The 12,809-nt window shown below is 44.5% G+C and overlaps 1 pseudogene; it reads right to left on the bottom strand.

Moving 5' to 3' along the window:
* Positions 1-2,576: 2,576 nt before the first annotated feature.
* On the bottom strand, positions 2,577-3,122 carry LOC121472255 (annotated as a pseudogene).
* Between the last annotated feature and the right edge of the window lie 9,687 nt (positions 3,123-12,809).

The following is a 12,809-nucleotide window of genomic DNA, read 5'->3' as shown; positions in this document are numbered from 1 at the left end:
TGCCTCTCTCTCTCTCTCTCTCTCTGTGTCTCTCATGAATAAACAAATTTTTAAAATCCTTTTAAGAAAAGAATTTTTCGGGACACCTGGGCGGCTCAGCAGTTAACATCTGCCTTCAGCCCAGGATGTGATCTTGGGATCCTGGGATTGAGTCTCACATTGGGCTCCCTGCAGGGAGCCTGCTTCTTTCTCTGCCTATTTCTGTGTGTGTGTGTGTGTGTGTGTGTGTGTGTGTGTGTGTGTGATGAATAAATAAATAAAATCTTTTAAAAAAGAAAATAGGGCAGCCCCGGTGGCTCAGCGGTTTATCGCCACCTTCGCCCAGGGCAGGATCCTGGAGACCTGGGATCAAGTCCCACATTGGGCTCCCCGCATAGAGCCTGCTTCTCCCTCTGCCTGTGTCTCTGCCTTTTTCTCTCTCTATGTCTCTCATGAATAAATAAATAAATAAATAAATAAATAAATAAATAAATAAAATCTTTAAAAAAAAGAAAGAAAGAAAATAATTTTTCATGGATTACATAATTTCATTGAGGCAAGGTCACACCTTATAGAAAGGATATGCTACAGAAGATGTCAAATAATTCAAGACTTAAGTAATTTGACCTTCCCAAGGTCATGGGACCCAACCCCACATTGGGCTCCACTCTCTGCTCAGCGGGAAGCCTGCTTCTCCCTCTCCTTCTGCCTGGGGCTCCCCCAGTGTTCGCACCTGCTCTCTCTCTCTCTCTCTCTGTCAAATAAATAAATAAAATCTTCAAGTAATTTGACATTATATTTTCCAGAAGAATCACTATAAAAGGAAGGGGAGAGGACTGTTCAACCATTGCAGAATATTTTTTGCCTTTGTGCTATTTTTTATTTACTAAACACTAAAATCTCTAATGTTTCACAAGATAGGCACTCCTAAAGTAACAGCTTGGCACGTCACGACAGTTCTTTGGGCTTTTTCATAGTGTTTTATCATATCTAACTTCCATTACAAAGTTATTGATTTTGGACTGTGTTTTTTTGGCACTCATGCCAGCACTTAATGAACTCTGAGAAAATATCATTCCAAGATACAGAAAATATTTTAAATGATAATGCTGAATATTAAAACAACAGTGCATCAGTCATTAGCAACCACTCTCAGAAGTTATGATGCATATAAACAATGGGCTCAGTTCACACAATATGAGCACTATTAGCCATTATTTACTTTTCTCAGCTCAAGGGATGCTGTCGTGTGGCAATGGTTATAAACAGTGCACAGGCCCAGTCAACTCACCAATTTTGAAATCATGTACCCTTGGTGATTTCTTTAAATTTTAGAAGATATAGGGGCACCTGGCTGGCTCGGTCAGTAGAATATGCAACTCTTGATCTTGGAGTTGTGAGTTTGAGCCTCATGTTGGGTGTAGAAATTACTAAAAAATAAAATCTTTTAAAAATAAAGAATTTAGGGAGATTTGCAGTTTTTCAAATTTGCTTAACTCAAATTTACATAATATATAATAGCACTACACCCACATATCCTCTTCTGGTAGATGAAAAATAAAGTCTTAGAAAGCAATTAATCTTCAAAGGGGCACCACGCTGGGTTAATTGGAAAATCATGTAGGTCTTGATCTCGGGGTTGTGAGTTTGAGGCTCATATTGGATGTAGAGATTACTAACGTATATAATAATAAATTTTTAAAAAGAAAGAAAGAAAACAATGTATCTTTTCCTTTAAGGTCTCATGGTTGATGAATGATGGAGTGGAGAGTAGACTCCAGTGCTTAGTAACCTAGATTCCCTTTTTCTCAAGGTAATTTCATGTTAATTACTTAATTGATTTTTATTAAAGATTTTATATCATGTTATTTTTTAAAGTAGGCTCCACGCCCAACATGGGGATTGAACTAATGACCCTGAGATCAAGAGCTGTATGTTCTACGGATGCAGCCAGGCAGATGCCCCCCAGGTTCATCTTTGAGAACTTACTGGTATTCCTTGTCCTAAGCCTTGGTTCAAATTACACACATCCATCCCAAGAGCTGTACTTAATTTTGGATCTTAGGAAGAAATGTTGAGGAAATATGAATCCCTTCATTTCAGAAAAACCTTTACACAAGTTAGGTTTTGGGGATGTCTGGGTGGCTCAGGGGTTGAGCGTCTGTCTTTGGCTCAGGTAGTGATCCCAGGTCCCGGGGTCAAGTCCTGCAATAGGCTCTCTGTGAGGAGCCTGCTTCTCCCTCTGCCTATGTCTCTGTGTCTCTCATGAATAAAATAAAATCTTAAAAAAAAAGAAAAAAACCAAGTTGAGTTTTGTGTATCCAAACTTCTCTCCTGACCTGCTATGGCTACTCAGGGAGGGGCAGCCTGTATAGAAGCATGGATGCGCTGACCCTAAGGACAGGGGTTTCTATTCCTCAGGACAGGGGCTGCCTACCGTCTGGATAACTAACAGGCACCAGCCAAGGGACTTCTTGAAATACAGTCAGCTTCAAGTGACCCAGACAAAAGACTAGCATTTGACAAATTCTTCTCATTGCATTTTGTTTGTTTTGTCTTCAGATGATTCTTTATTGAAATATTTTCTTTTGCAGTTCTTAACTAGCTGGGCATACCACTGCACCACTATTGATGTCATCTATGATGTCATGAGGGTGGTGGCCATCAACATTGCAACCCACAGATCGGGCAATCCCCAGGATGTCCAGAGACATGGTTCCAGAGAGTTCTCAGGCTAAAGATTGGTGTCACATCTGTCAGGCAATGTTGATCATCTCATCAAAAGTGGTATTTCCATTGTACTTAATGTTTTTCTGCTTCTTTCTGTCTCTTGGTGGTTCCTTGAGGACTTTGATAATCAGGGCAGAGGCAGAAGGCACCGCTTCAATCTGAGCCTGTCTGTTTTGAATGGTCAGCACCCCTGCCATCCTTAGACCCTTCCAATCTCCAATCACAACCTTTTTTGGAGACACACCCAGCGGGCTGATCTTCCAGGCTAGGTCGGACTCGGAGTTCACTTCCCTGCCTGAGCACCTCAGGTATGCAATGTGGATCTTGTCGGGGTCCAACTGAGGCAGCATGGTGGAGGTGGCTGGGGTCAGGTGAATCTGGATTCGAGATGACCCGAGACAATTTCTCCTTTGTCTCCTGCAGCCGAAAGTTCCTTGCATATTTAACCCTGCTCTTGGCTAGCAGCTTAGCACACATGCACACTCATAGCCAGATGGATGCACACATACTTTTGTACACACATATGCTGCTACAAGAGTCACCAACATGCACGTGCACTCACATACACACCTGTGTACAGAAACACATGCACACCAGCCTGTGGAAAGGTGTGGTGGAGCGGTGGGGCAAACTTTACACCCAGTCCTGTCCAGCCCCAATCCTGGAGCAGGGCCTCTGGGACACGGAGGCACAGGGAACATTCCCCCACAGTATGAATTTCAGAGCCAGTCAGCACTAATTACCAGGCCTGGAATAGGCCCATCCATCATCTCGGGGCGACAGGCTGGCCCCACAGCCACCTCGCCCCGCCCCCATTGCACTCCATTTCTCCTTGAGTGACCACAGAATGGCTCTGCCGAGGACAGGCCTTGTAGCGTCGGTCCTGTCCAGAATTACGACCGTGGACATGCCCTGGCCCAGCTGCTGGCTTTTGCCTCTTCTCTCTGCACTCTGGGAGAGCTCCTGGGACACTGCCCCAGGCCCTTCCATGCCCTACCCTCTTCCAAATGGGTTTTACTGTGTGCTCCACACTGGGCTTCGTTTTCACTATTTTGCTGAAAATCTGCAATAACCCTGTGACTTGGCCTTTGTTTGGCCAGGTTTGCAAATGCAGGAAAGGAGCCTGTAGGAAATAATTTGCTCAGGGTCACTGGCCAGGATGGCTAGAGATGGTATTCAAAGCAGAGTCTGCTACTTGCATGTCCCAGGATCCCAGGGCTTCTCCTGCCATCTCCTCTCTTACTTCCATGCAAGTGACTCCCCCAGTCACCCCCTTATTGCTGAGCATTTTCTCTTGGAAGACCTGGTGGCACTTCTTCCTCATCTTCTCTCCTATATCAGCTAAAAGAACCAAAGTCTGAAGGAGTCCCACAGGGGGAGGCCCAAATACCAGCCTTCAAGGCCAAGGCGCAGGGGCTGTGCTGCAAATGAGCGGCAACTGAGCCGGCTGGCATGAGAGGGGCCGCTAGCGATGCCTTCACTGTGGGCCAGGTCCATGTGGTGGCAGCAGCCGGACTGGGCTGGTTTCAGGACACAGAGTCGGAGCCAGGCTGTCAGCCCTGGGTCCCCCACCCCTGGTCATCTAGCTCTGCTTCCTGGGGACTGTGTTGGAGGTGTCTCTGGGGCTAGGGCAGCATGGTCCTCCCCGGAAACAGCCACTCCCCTGCTGAAATGAGTTTGAAAGCCTCCTTCAAGGCAGAGACATGTCTTTTTCTCATTATCCTCAGCTTCAAGGATGGAGCCTGGCACCTACAGAGCTGGTGCTCAGTCCATAGCAGCTAAAACAAAACACAACAACAAGTGCATTTCTGAGTCCTATCTACTTATTTAAATGCTGCCATTCTTCTGTATCCAGTGCAAACCCCCACCCCCAGCAAGGATCTCTGCTCTTCCCGGCTAATAGAACCACCCCTCCTCCAAACACAGTGCCAAGCATACGTTGCCTTGTATAATTGGTAACATGTGCATGAGTATTTGCCTTTTCACTCCAACTCCTAGGAAGCTCCTTAGGAAGTTGCCTCATACGGTGCTTCTTTGGCCTCATCTATGCCTATAAATGTGCAGCAGACACCTTTGATTCAAAGTATATAATGTCCAGGGAAGCCTGGCTGGCTCAGTCCATAGAGCATGAGATTCTTGACTTCGGAGTCTTGAGTTCAAACCCCATGTTGGGCTGGTGTAGAGGAGCTCACTCAATTTAAGAGGGGAAAAAAAAAAGGTCTTAAAAAACCCCACAAAGTATACAATGTCTATACTTGGGCAAAGATTTTACTTTATAATGATGACATGGATGTTATTCTTATTTAACGAGTCTTCTCAGGAAACCACTAGAGGAAGGAATAGCAAAGCACAGCTTCTTGTGGTTATTATCAGCCAGGGTTTTCCCTGACAAGTATCTCTCAACCAGGGAATCATGCATTTGTGTTTGGGTGGTCTTTCTTCCTCACTGCTGCCCCTCGCCTCTGTCTTTGATCCCTGGGGCAGGATCTGGGACTCCATGGATGGGCTGCATCTGTCAGAACTGGGGGCGATGGTTCCACACCCTTCATGGACATAAACATCTGGCGTCTGGAATTTTAGCTGAAGGATTAAACACTGTGACAGCCCAGCAGATAGATTGTCTTTCCTTATCTGGTCAGATGGGCCACCTAAAGAGAATCTGTACTCTGTTATTGTCTGGGGTGGGTGTGGAGGGAGCTTTATCCCCTTTTCCCCTAATTGATATGTAGTATCTATAGAATTCTCATATCCAAACACCTGAGATGTTTAACCTAACAATTATTAGGGTGTGGAAAAAGCAAATACACCACGAAGCTCCCAAGTGTATATTTTTTTAAGATTTTGTTTATTTATGAGAGACACAGAAAGAGAGGCAGAGACACAGGCACAGGGAGAAGCAGTTTCCCTGTAAGGAGCCCAATGTGGGACTTGATCTCAGATCCTGGGATCACGTTCTGAGCTGAAGGTAGACGCTCAACCACCAAGCCACCCAGGTGTCCTTCCCCAAGAGAATTAAAAGAAATAACTAGTTTCTGATACTAACTAGTTTCAGGTAGGAAACACTATTCTTCCAGCATCATTTACAATTGCCAGGAGGTGGAAGTAACCTAAATGTCCATTGGATGAAGAATGTGTGGATAGGGACACCTGGGTGGCTCAGTGGTTTAGCGCCTACCTTCTGCCCAGGACATGATCATGGAGTCCCAGGATCGAGTCCCACGTCGGGCTCCTAGCATGGAACCTGCTTCTCCCTCTGCCTGTGTCTCTGCCTCTGTCTCTCTGTGTGTGTCTCTCATGAATAAATAAATAAAATCTTTAAAAGAATGTGTGGATAAAGAACATGTGGTGTATACATACAACATAATATAATTCAGCCTTCAAAAAGAAGGAAATCCTGCTACCATATGAACTTGGACTTCACGACATTATGCTAAATGAAAGAAGCAGGTCACAAAAGGACAAATACCGCATGCATGATTCTACATATAAGTTATGCAGGGTGGTCATGCCCTTAAACAAAGAGTCATGGTTGGCAGGGGTGGCAGGAGGAGACAGAAGGGGGTTCTTGTTCAGTGGATGTGGAGTTTCAGTCTCGCAAGAGGAAAGGTTTTAGAGATCTGTTGCACAAGAGTGTGCATATATTAACACTCCTGTGCACTAACCATGGATTAAAAGAGTAAATGTTATGTCATATGTGTTTCACCACAATAGTAATAAAAAAGCACCACTCTTGGGTAACAACTTTGTCCTAGGGATTTCCTTGGTAACATACCACAACCCATTCAATGGGTATTGTTTTCCTTGTTTCTTACTCGGAGGAAAGGGAAGTTCCAGAGATGTATTTGATCCCATGGCCACCTGACTTCAGCAGCCACGCTTTCTACCCACGCGGCTCACTCTTCCACCCCTAGGTGGGATTGGCCTGCTGCCCGTCATTCTCCAGGTAACAGCAGTGAGTTGGGGGTGTGAGTTTAGACAGGCTTCTCCGGTTTTGAAGGCCAGACGTTCCATGTCAAACCACCTCCCCAACCATATTAACAATTTCCCCTAATATATGTTCCTCACTTCTTCTTTTGTTTGTTTTTATTTTTAAGATTTTATTTATTTATCCTCCAGAGAGAGAGAAAAAGAGAAAGCACAAGCAGGAGGAGTGGGAGGAGCCCCACGTGGGGCTCGATCTCAGGAACCTGGGTTCAGGCCCTGAGCCAAAGGCAAACACTTAACCACCTGAGTCAGCCAGGAATCCCTCAGTGTCTGACTCTTGAAATAAAGACTTCCTCCCCTGAAGGTAGTTGTGGACATGTGACTAAGTTCTGAACAGTGAGACGTAAGCAGAGGTATCAGGGATAGTTTTGTGAGGAGTCCCTAAAATAAGGGCACACCCTTCTCTAGTCCTTCTTTCTGCAGGCTGGAATAAAACATGATGGCTGGAACTTGAGTGGCCAGTGTGGGTTGTGAAGGAAAGTCAAATCTGAACTTACAATTCAAACCGCAGCATGTGGACGCTGCCACATGCAACCCGTGCACAGAGCGAGTCTATCTGATTTATCAGTGCTGCGTATGTGGCGTGTGGGAGACATGTGAATCACCCTGTTGGTGTTCACATATTTAGTGGGACCTCGATCCGTCAGTGCTTGTGGTTGGAGGGAATCACAAGGCATTCACCAACTGGAAACTAAGGTCCACTGACTTCTCCCAGTGTCCCACTCATTCCTTCACTGAGTATTAAGTGAGTGCCTACTAGATGCCAGGCACTATATTGGCACTGGAAATACAGCGTCAAACATGACAGAGTCTGGGCAGCCTGGGTGGCTCAGCGGTTTAGCACCTGCCTTTGGCCCGGGGTGTGATTCTGGAGACCCGGGATCAAGTCCCACATCGGGCTCCCTGCATGGAGCCTGCTTCTCCCTCTGCCTGTGTCTCTGCTTCTCTCTGCCTCTGTCTCTCTCTGTGCCTCTCATAATAAAAAAATAAAATCTTAAAAAAAAAATGACAGAGTTCCCTTACCCTCGGTACATGCACTATTATGGATTCATATGGTCTTCGGTCTTCTTTCCATTTTCCACCACATGGTATGAAATGTCCCAGTAAATATAAGGGGTGTGGGCGAAGGACTAAAATGTGGGAAGGAGCAAATCGAACTCCAATAAAAAAAAAATACAAATAAAATAAAATGTGGGAAGGATTTTGAAATGTGACCGAGCAGGAGCAAGTTTTTTTTTTGCCTCAGATCCCTCCAGAATGCCTATTCTGCAAGGACCTAGGGGACATTCCTGCCCTGCCCTGTGTTGAGGGTCAGGATTGGGTGAGGACTACAATACGAAATCAGTAAACTCACCTACGAGTCCACCAACTGGGTCAGTCCTTTAAGTTTCTCTGGGGAGGAGCACCTGGGTGGCTCAGCAGTTGAGCATCTGCCTTCAACCCAGGGCATGATCCTGGAGTTCAGGGATCGAGTCCCACGTAGGGCTCCCTGCATGAAGCCTGCTTCTCCCTCTGCTTGTGTCTCTGCCTCTCTCTCTCTGTGTGTGTGTGTGTGTGTGTGTGTCTCTCATGAATAAATAAATAAAATCTTAAAAAAAAAAAAAAAAGAATATAGATTGGGAGCCTGACATCGTATCACTTTATCTCAGCCTGTCACCCTGAAACCCTTATGATGATGAAAATGATTAGAAGACCCAGCAGTCCGTTCTACTATTCACAATAGCCAAGTTGAAGGAAAAACCTAATGGTCATTGACAGATGAATAGGTAAAGAAAATGTAGGGGGGATATATATTTATATATTTATTTTTAAATTTATTTTATATTATTTTATTTTTTGGAACACTATTGAACTTTAAAAAAGAAGGGATTTCTGTAATATGCAACAACACGGATGTGGCTTGAGGGCCTTATGCTGAGTGAAACAAGCCAGACACAGAGACAAGTACGGCGTGATTCCACTTCTCTGAGGGAGCTAAAATAGCCGAGCTCTCAGACTCCAAGAGTGGAGTGGTGGCTGCCAGGAGCCAGAGGGAGGGGAAACGAGGAATTACTAATCAACTGGCATAAAGTGTCAGTTAAACAAGACAAGTAAGTTCTAGAGATCTGCTGTAAGGCATTGTGTCTGTGGTCAACAATAGCGTATTGTCCACTTGCAAATTTAAGAGGATAGATCTCTTGTTAAGAGTTCTTGGCACAAAGAACTAAAATAAACAGCTCACACTGAGCCAATGATTTATCTAGACTAAGCTAGGTGTTCTGATTAGTGCTCCAGAGAAACTTTCCTTCCATCTGGGGAGATATAAGAAGGAAAGATGAAGGGCACAGTCTTTGCTCTCAGGGAGGCTTTTGGTCCGGTGGGGAATCAGACATAAAATAACGGTAACCGGGGCACCGGGGTGGCTCAGCTTGTTCAGCATCTGCTTTCGGCTCAGGTCATGATCTCAGGGTCCTGGGATCAAGTCCCATATTGGGCTCCCTGCTCAGTGGGGAGTTTGCTTCTCCCTCTCCCTCTGCCTCTACCCCTACTTGTGCTCTCTCAAATAAATAAATACATTATATATATATATATATATATATATATATATATATATATATACTGCACAAGACAGAAGATGTAGCTAAAAAGGCAGGTAGAGATAAGTTTGGAAGGCCAGAAATGCTGTGCTAAAAACTTTGGACTGCATCTTTTTTGTTTTGTTTTGTTTTTTTAAGATTTATTTATTTACTTGAGAGAGAGAGAGGGTGCTCGAGCAGAAGGGAGCATTGGGCCAGGGAGGGGAGGGATAGAGGGAGAGGGAGAGAGAGTCTTAAGCAGATTCCGTGCTGAGCTGGCTGCAATGCTGGAACTCAGGGCCCCCAGATCATGACTCTGAGATCAGGACCCAAGCTGAAGCCAAGAGTCAAAAGTTTAATCAACAGCGCCACACAGGCGCCCAGGACTACATCCTTTATAAGACTGTCTAACTTGGAGGGAGATGAAAGGGCATGTTTTCAGGTGGGCAGTATGTAAATGGAGTCTGTGGGGCACCTGGGGCGGCGTGTGCAGCCAGTGAAGCCTGTGACTCCCAATTTCAGCTGAGGTTCTGATCTCTGGGTCCTGGGATCCAGCCAGGCCCCAAGCCCTACCAAGGCTTCCTGCTTAGTATGGAGTCTGCTTGAGATTCCCTTTCTCCCTCTCCCTCTGCCCCTCTCCCTGATTATGTGCGTGCGCACTCTCTCTCTCTCAAATAAATAAAATCTTTTTTAAAATTAAAAAATATGTAAACGGGGCATCTGGGTGGCTCAACTGGTTCAGTATCTGCCTTTGGCTCAGGTGGTGATCCTGGGGTCCTGGGACTAAGCCATGCCTCCGGCTACCTACTCAGCAGGGAAACTGCTTCTCCCTCTCCCTCTCTTCCTGCTTCTGCTCTCTTTCTTGCTCTCAAATAAATAAAATCTTAAAAATATGTATATGTAAATGCAGTCTGAAGGGTTCATTATCCCCTTGAGATGTACACCAAAACACAAACTACAGATCTTTCTGGAGTTACTCATAGCTTCCATCACCTTAATAATGGGTCCATGACCCAGTAAAGATTAGGGAGCACTAGGGAGCCACCATAATATGGGGCAGATGAACGATGTGAGGTTGTATTGAGGATTCATACTCTGATAGAGTGGAGGGGTTTAGAGGAAAGTTTTCAGAGGCTGATACAAACGCCCAAGGGGGATATTCAGCCGGTGGCAGGGGAATGAAGAAAACAGGACCAACTGAGAGGCAGCATGCACAGGATTTAGGGCAATAGGATGAAAGTGGTAGAGGGAAAGAGAGATAAAGATTAGAATTATGACTGGAACTCTAAGGAAGAAGATATAAAAGAAATTATGACTGACATAATTTCTTTTATTTTTATTGTATATTTTTATTTTATTTATTTATTTATTTATTTATTTATTTATTTATTTGCTTTTATTTGTATTTTTGAAGTATGTTTAACATACAACTGGCACAATTTCTTTTAATCTGACTTAGAGACAGAAGGAATATTTTCACAAATCCAGCCCAGGGTGTCTTCCAAACCACAAGCTACTAGGCAGTTTGCCAGAATTTCATTTTAGCCTATGCTGTGTTTTGATAGGAGAGTCAGATACACTATTCTCATCCTCTATGTCATGTGATTCACATCTAGAAATTCTGTAAGATCCTAGAGTGACCTGTTTACCTATGTGGAGATGGTGTTTCCATGGGTCATCTCAGAGTGACCCCTGCCTTTGTAAACATAGCAGATGGTTTTTCCTGGGGTTCCATAGAATGGAGCCGTGTTGCACAGACTATTCCAATCTCCATAGCAGATAAGGAAGAGGACTCCAAGGTTTTCAGCCAGAGCAACTGTGCTGTGATTTTAACAGTGAAATAGAACGTAGGGAGAGAGGCGGGTGTGTGGGAAAGGTGAGGGTATGATAATCAAACTGGGTTTGGCCAAACTGAATCCAAGGTATCTCTGAGACACTTTTTAAAAAGATGTATTTTTTTTATTTTAGGAGTGGGGTGCAGAGGAGCAGAGGGAAAGAGAGAAGCTCAAGCAGACTCCCCACTGAGTGTGGAGCTCAACTCGGGGCTTGATCCCATGACCCTGAGATTACGACCTGAGCTGAAATTAAGAGTAGGGAGCCCAACTGACTAATCCACCCAGGCACCCTCAGGTATCTCTGAGACATTTTATCAGCTGCGGACCTTTTGGTTGCGGTTGACAAAATATTAAAACCTATATGAATAGAAGAGGGAATGTGCTGGGGTGCCTGGAGGGATCAGTCAGTTAAGAGTCTACCTTCTGCTCAGGTCATGATCCTGGAGTCCCGAAGTCCCGCACTGGGCTCCTTTCTCCCTCTCTCCCTCTCCATGCTCTCTCTCTCTCTGTCTCTCAAATAAATAAATAAATAAATAAATAAATAAATAAATAATATATATATATTTAAGATTTTATTTATTTATTCATGAGAGACAGAGAGAGAGAGAGAGGCAGAGACACAGGTAGAGGGAGAAGCAGGCTCCATGCTGAGAGCCCAACGTGGGACTCGATCTCGGGTCTCCAGGATCATGCCCTGGGCTGAAGGCAGTACTAAACCGCTGAGCATCCAGGCTGCCCAATAAATAAAATCTTAAAAAAAAAAAAAAAGAAGAAGAGGGAACATATTCGCTTACATGACTAAAAACTTAAGACATCTCGCTGCAAGCATGGCCGTATCAGGTTCTCAAATGATGTTGTGAAGCATCTGTCTCTTCCCATGTCTTGTCTTCTTTTTCTCTATTATGTTTTAATTGTAGGCAGATTCTCAACATTACAGCAGCTATGAGCATCAGCAGCTTCAAGCTTACCTTCTACTAGCATAACAACCCCAGCAATGCCACTATCCCAATGGTTCCAGCCAGCATCTCAGGCCTGATTCTGATGGACTCTGTCTGACTGGATACCCATCCTTGAATCAATTATTGTGATTTAACTGGCTAAATCGGCGGTGGTTGACAGTGTCTAAGTTGGCCCTTTAGTGATGGAACTTCCTAATATTTGTACTTTTGTATAGTCCCCTCCACTGGAATAACTTCTAACTAATAGTATATGGCAATGTTGAGGAGCTGCTACTTATTTTTTAAGTTTTTTAAAAATAAATCTATTTATTTATTTATTTTAAGTAATCACCACGCTCAATCCGAAGTGAGGCTTGACTCATCACCTCGAGATGGAGAGTTGCAGGCTCTTTGAGCCAGGTGCCCTGAGGAGTTGTTACTTCTGTGATTAGGTGACAAAAGATCGTGATTTCTCTTTTGCTTACAGATTCTCTCTTGCTAGCTTTGATGATGCAAGCTGCCACATTGGACACAGCCACATTGCTAGGAACTTGAGGATAGGCTCCAGCCAACAGCTACCAAAGAAATGAGACCCTTAAGGAACAGAATCCTGCCAACCACTATGCAAGTGAGCTTGGAAGCAATTCCTTCACCCACTGGGCCTTTAGACAAAACCCAGCTCTGGGAGACACTTTTTTTTTTTTTAATTGGACTTCAATTTGCCAACATAGAGCATATTATCCAGTCTGGGAGACACTTTGATTGCGACTTTACGAGACACCATGATC

Source organism: Vulpes lagopus, chromosome 11 (assembly GCF_018345385.1).
Source record: "Vulpes lagopus strain Blue_001 chromosome 11, ASM1834538v1, whole genome shotgun sequence".
NCBI lineage: Eukaryota > Metazoa > Chordata > Mammalia > Carnivora > Canidae > Vulpes > Vulpes lagopus.
Note: the sequence above shows the minus strand (reverse complement) of the source record. Positions and strands in the feature narration are given on the sequence as shown.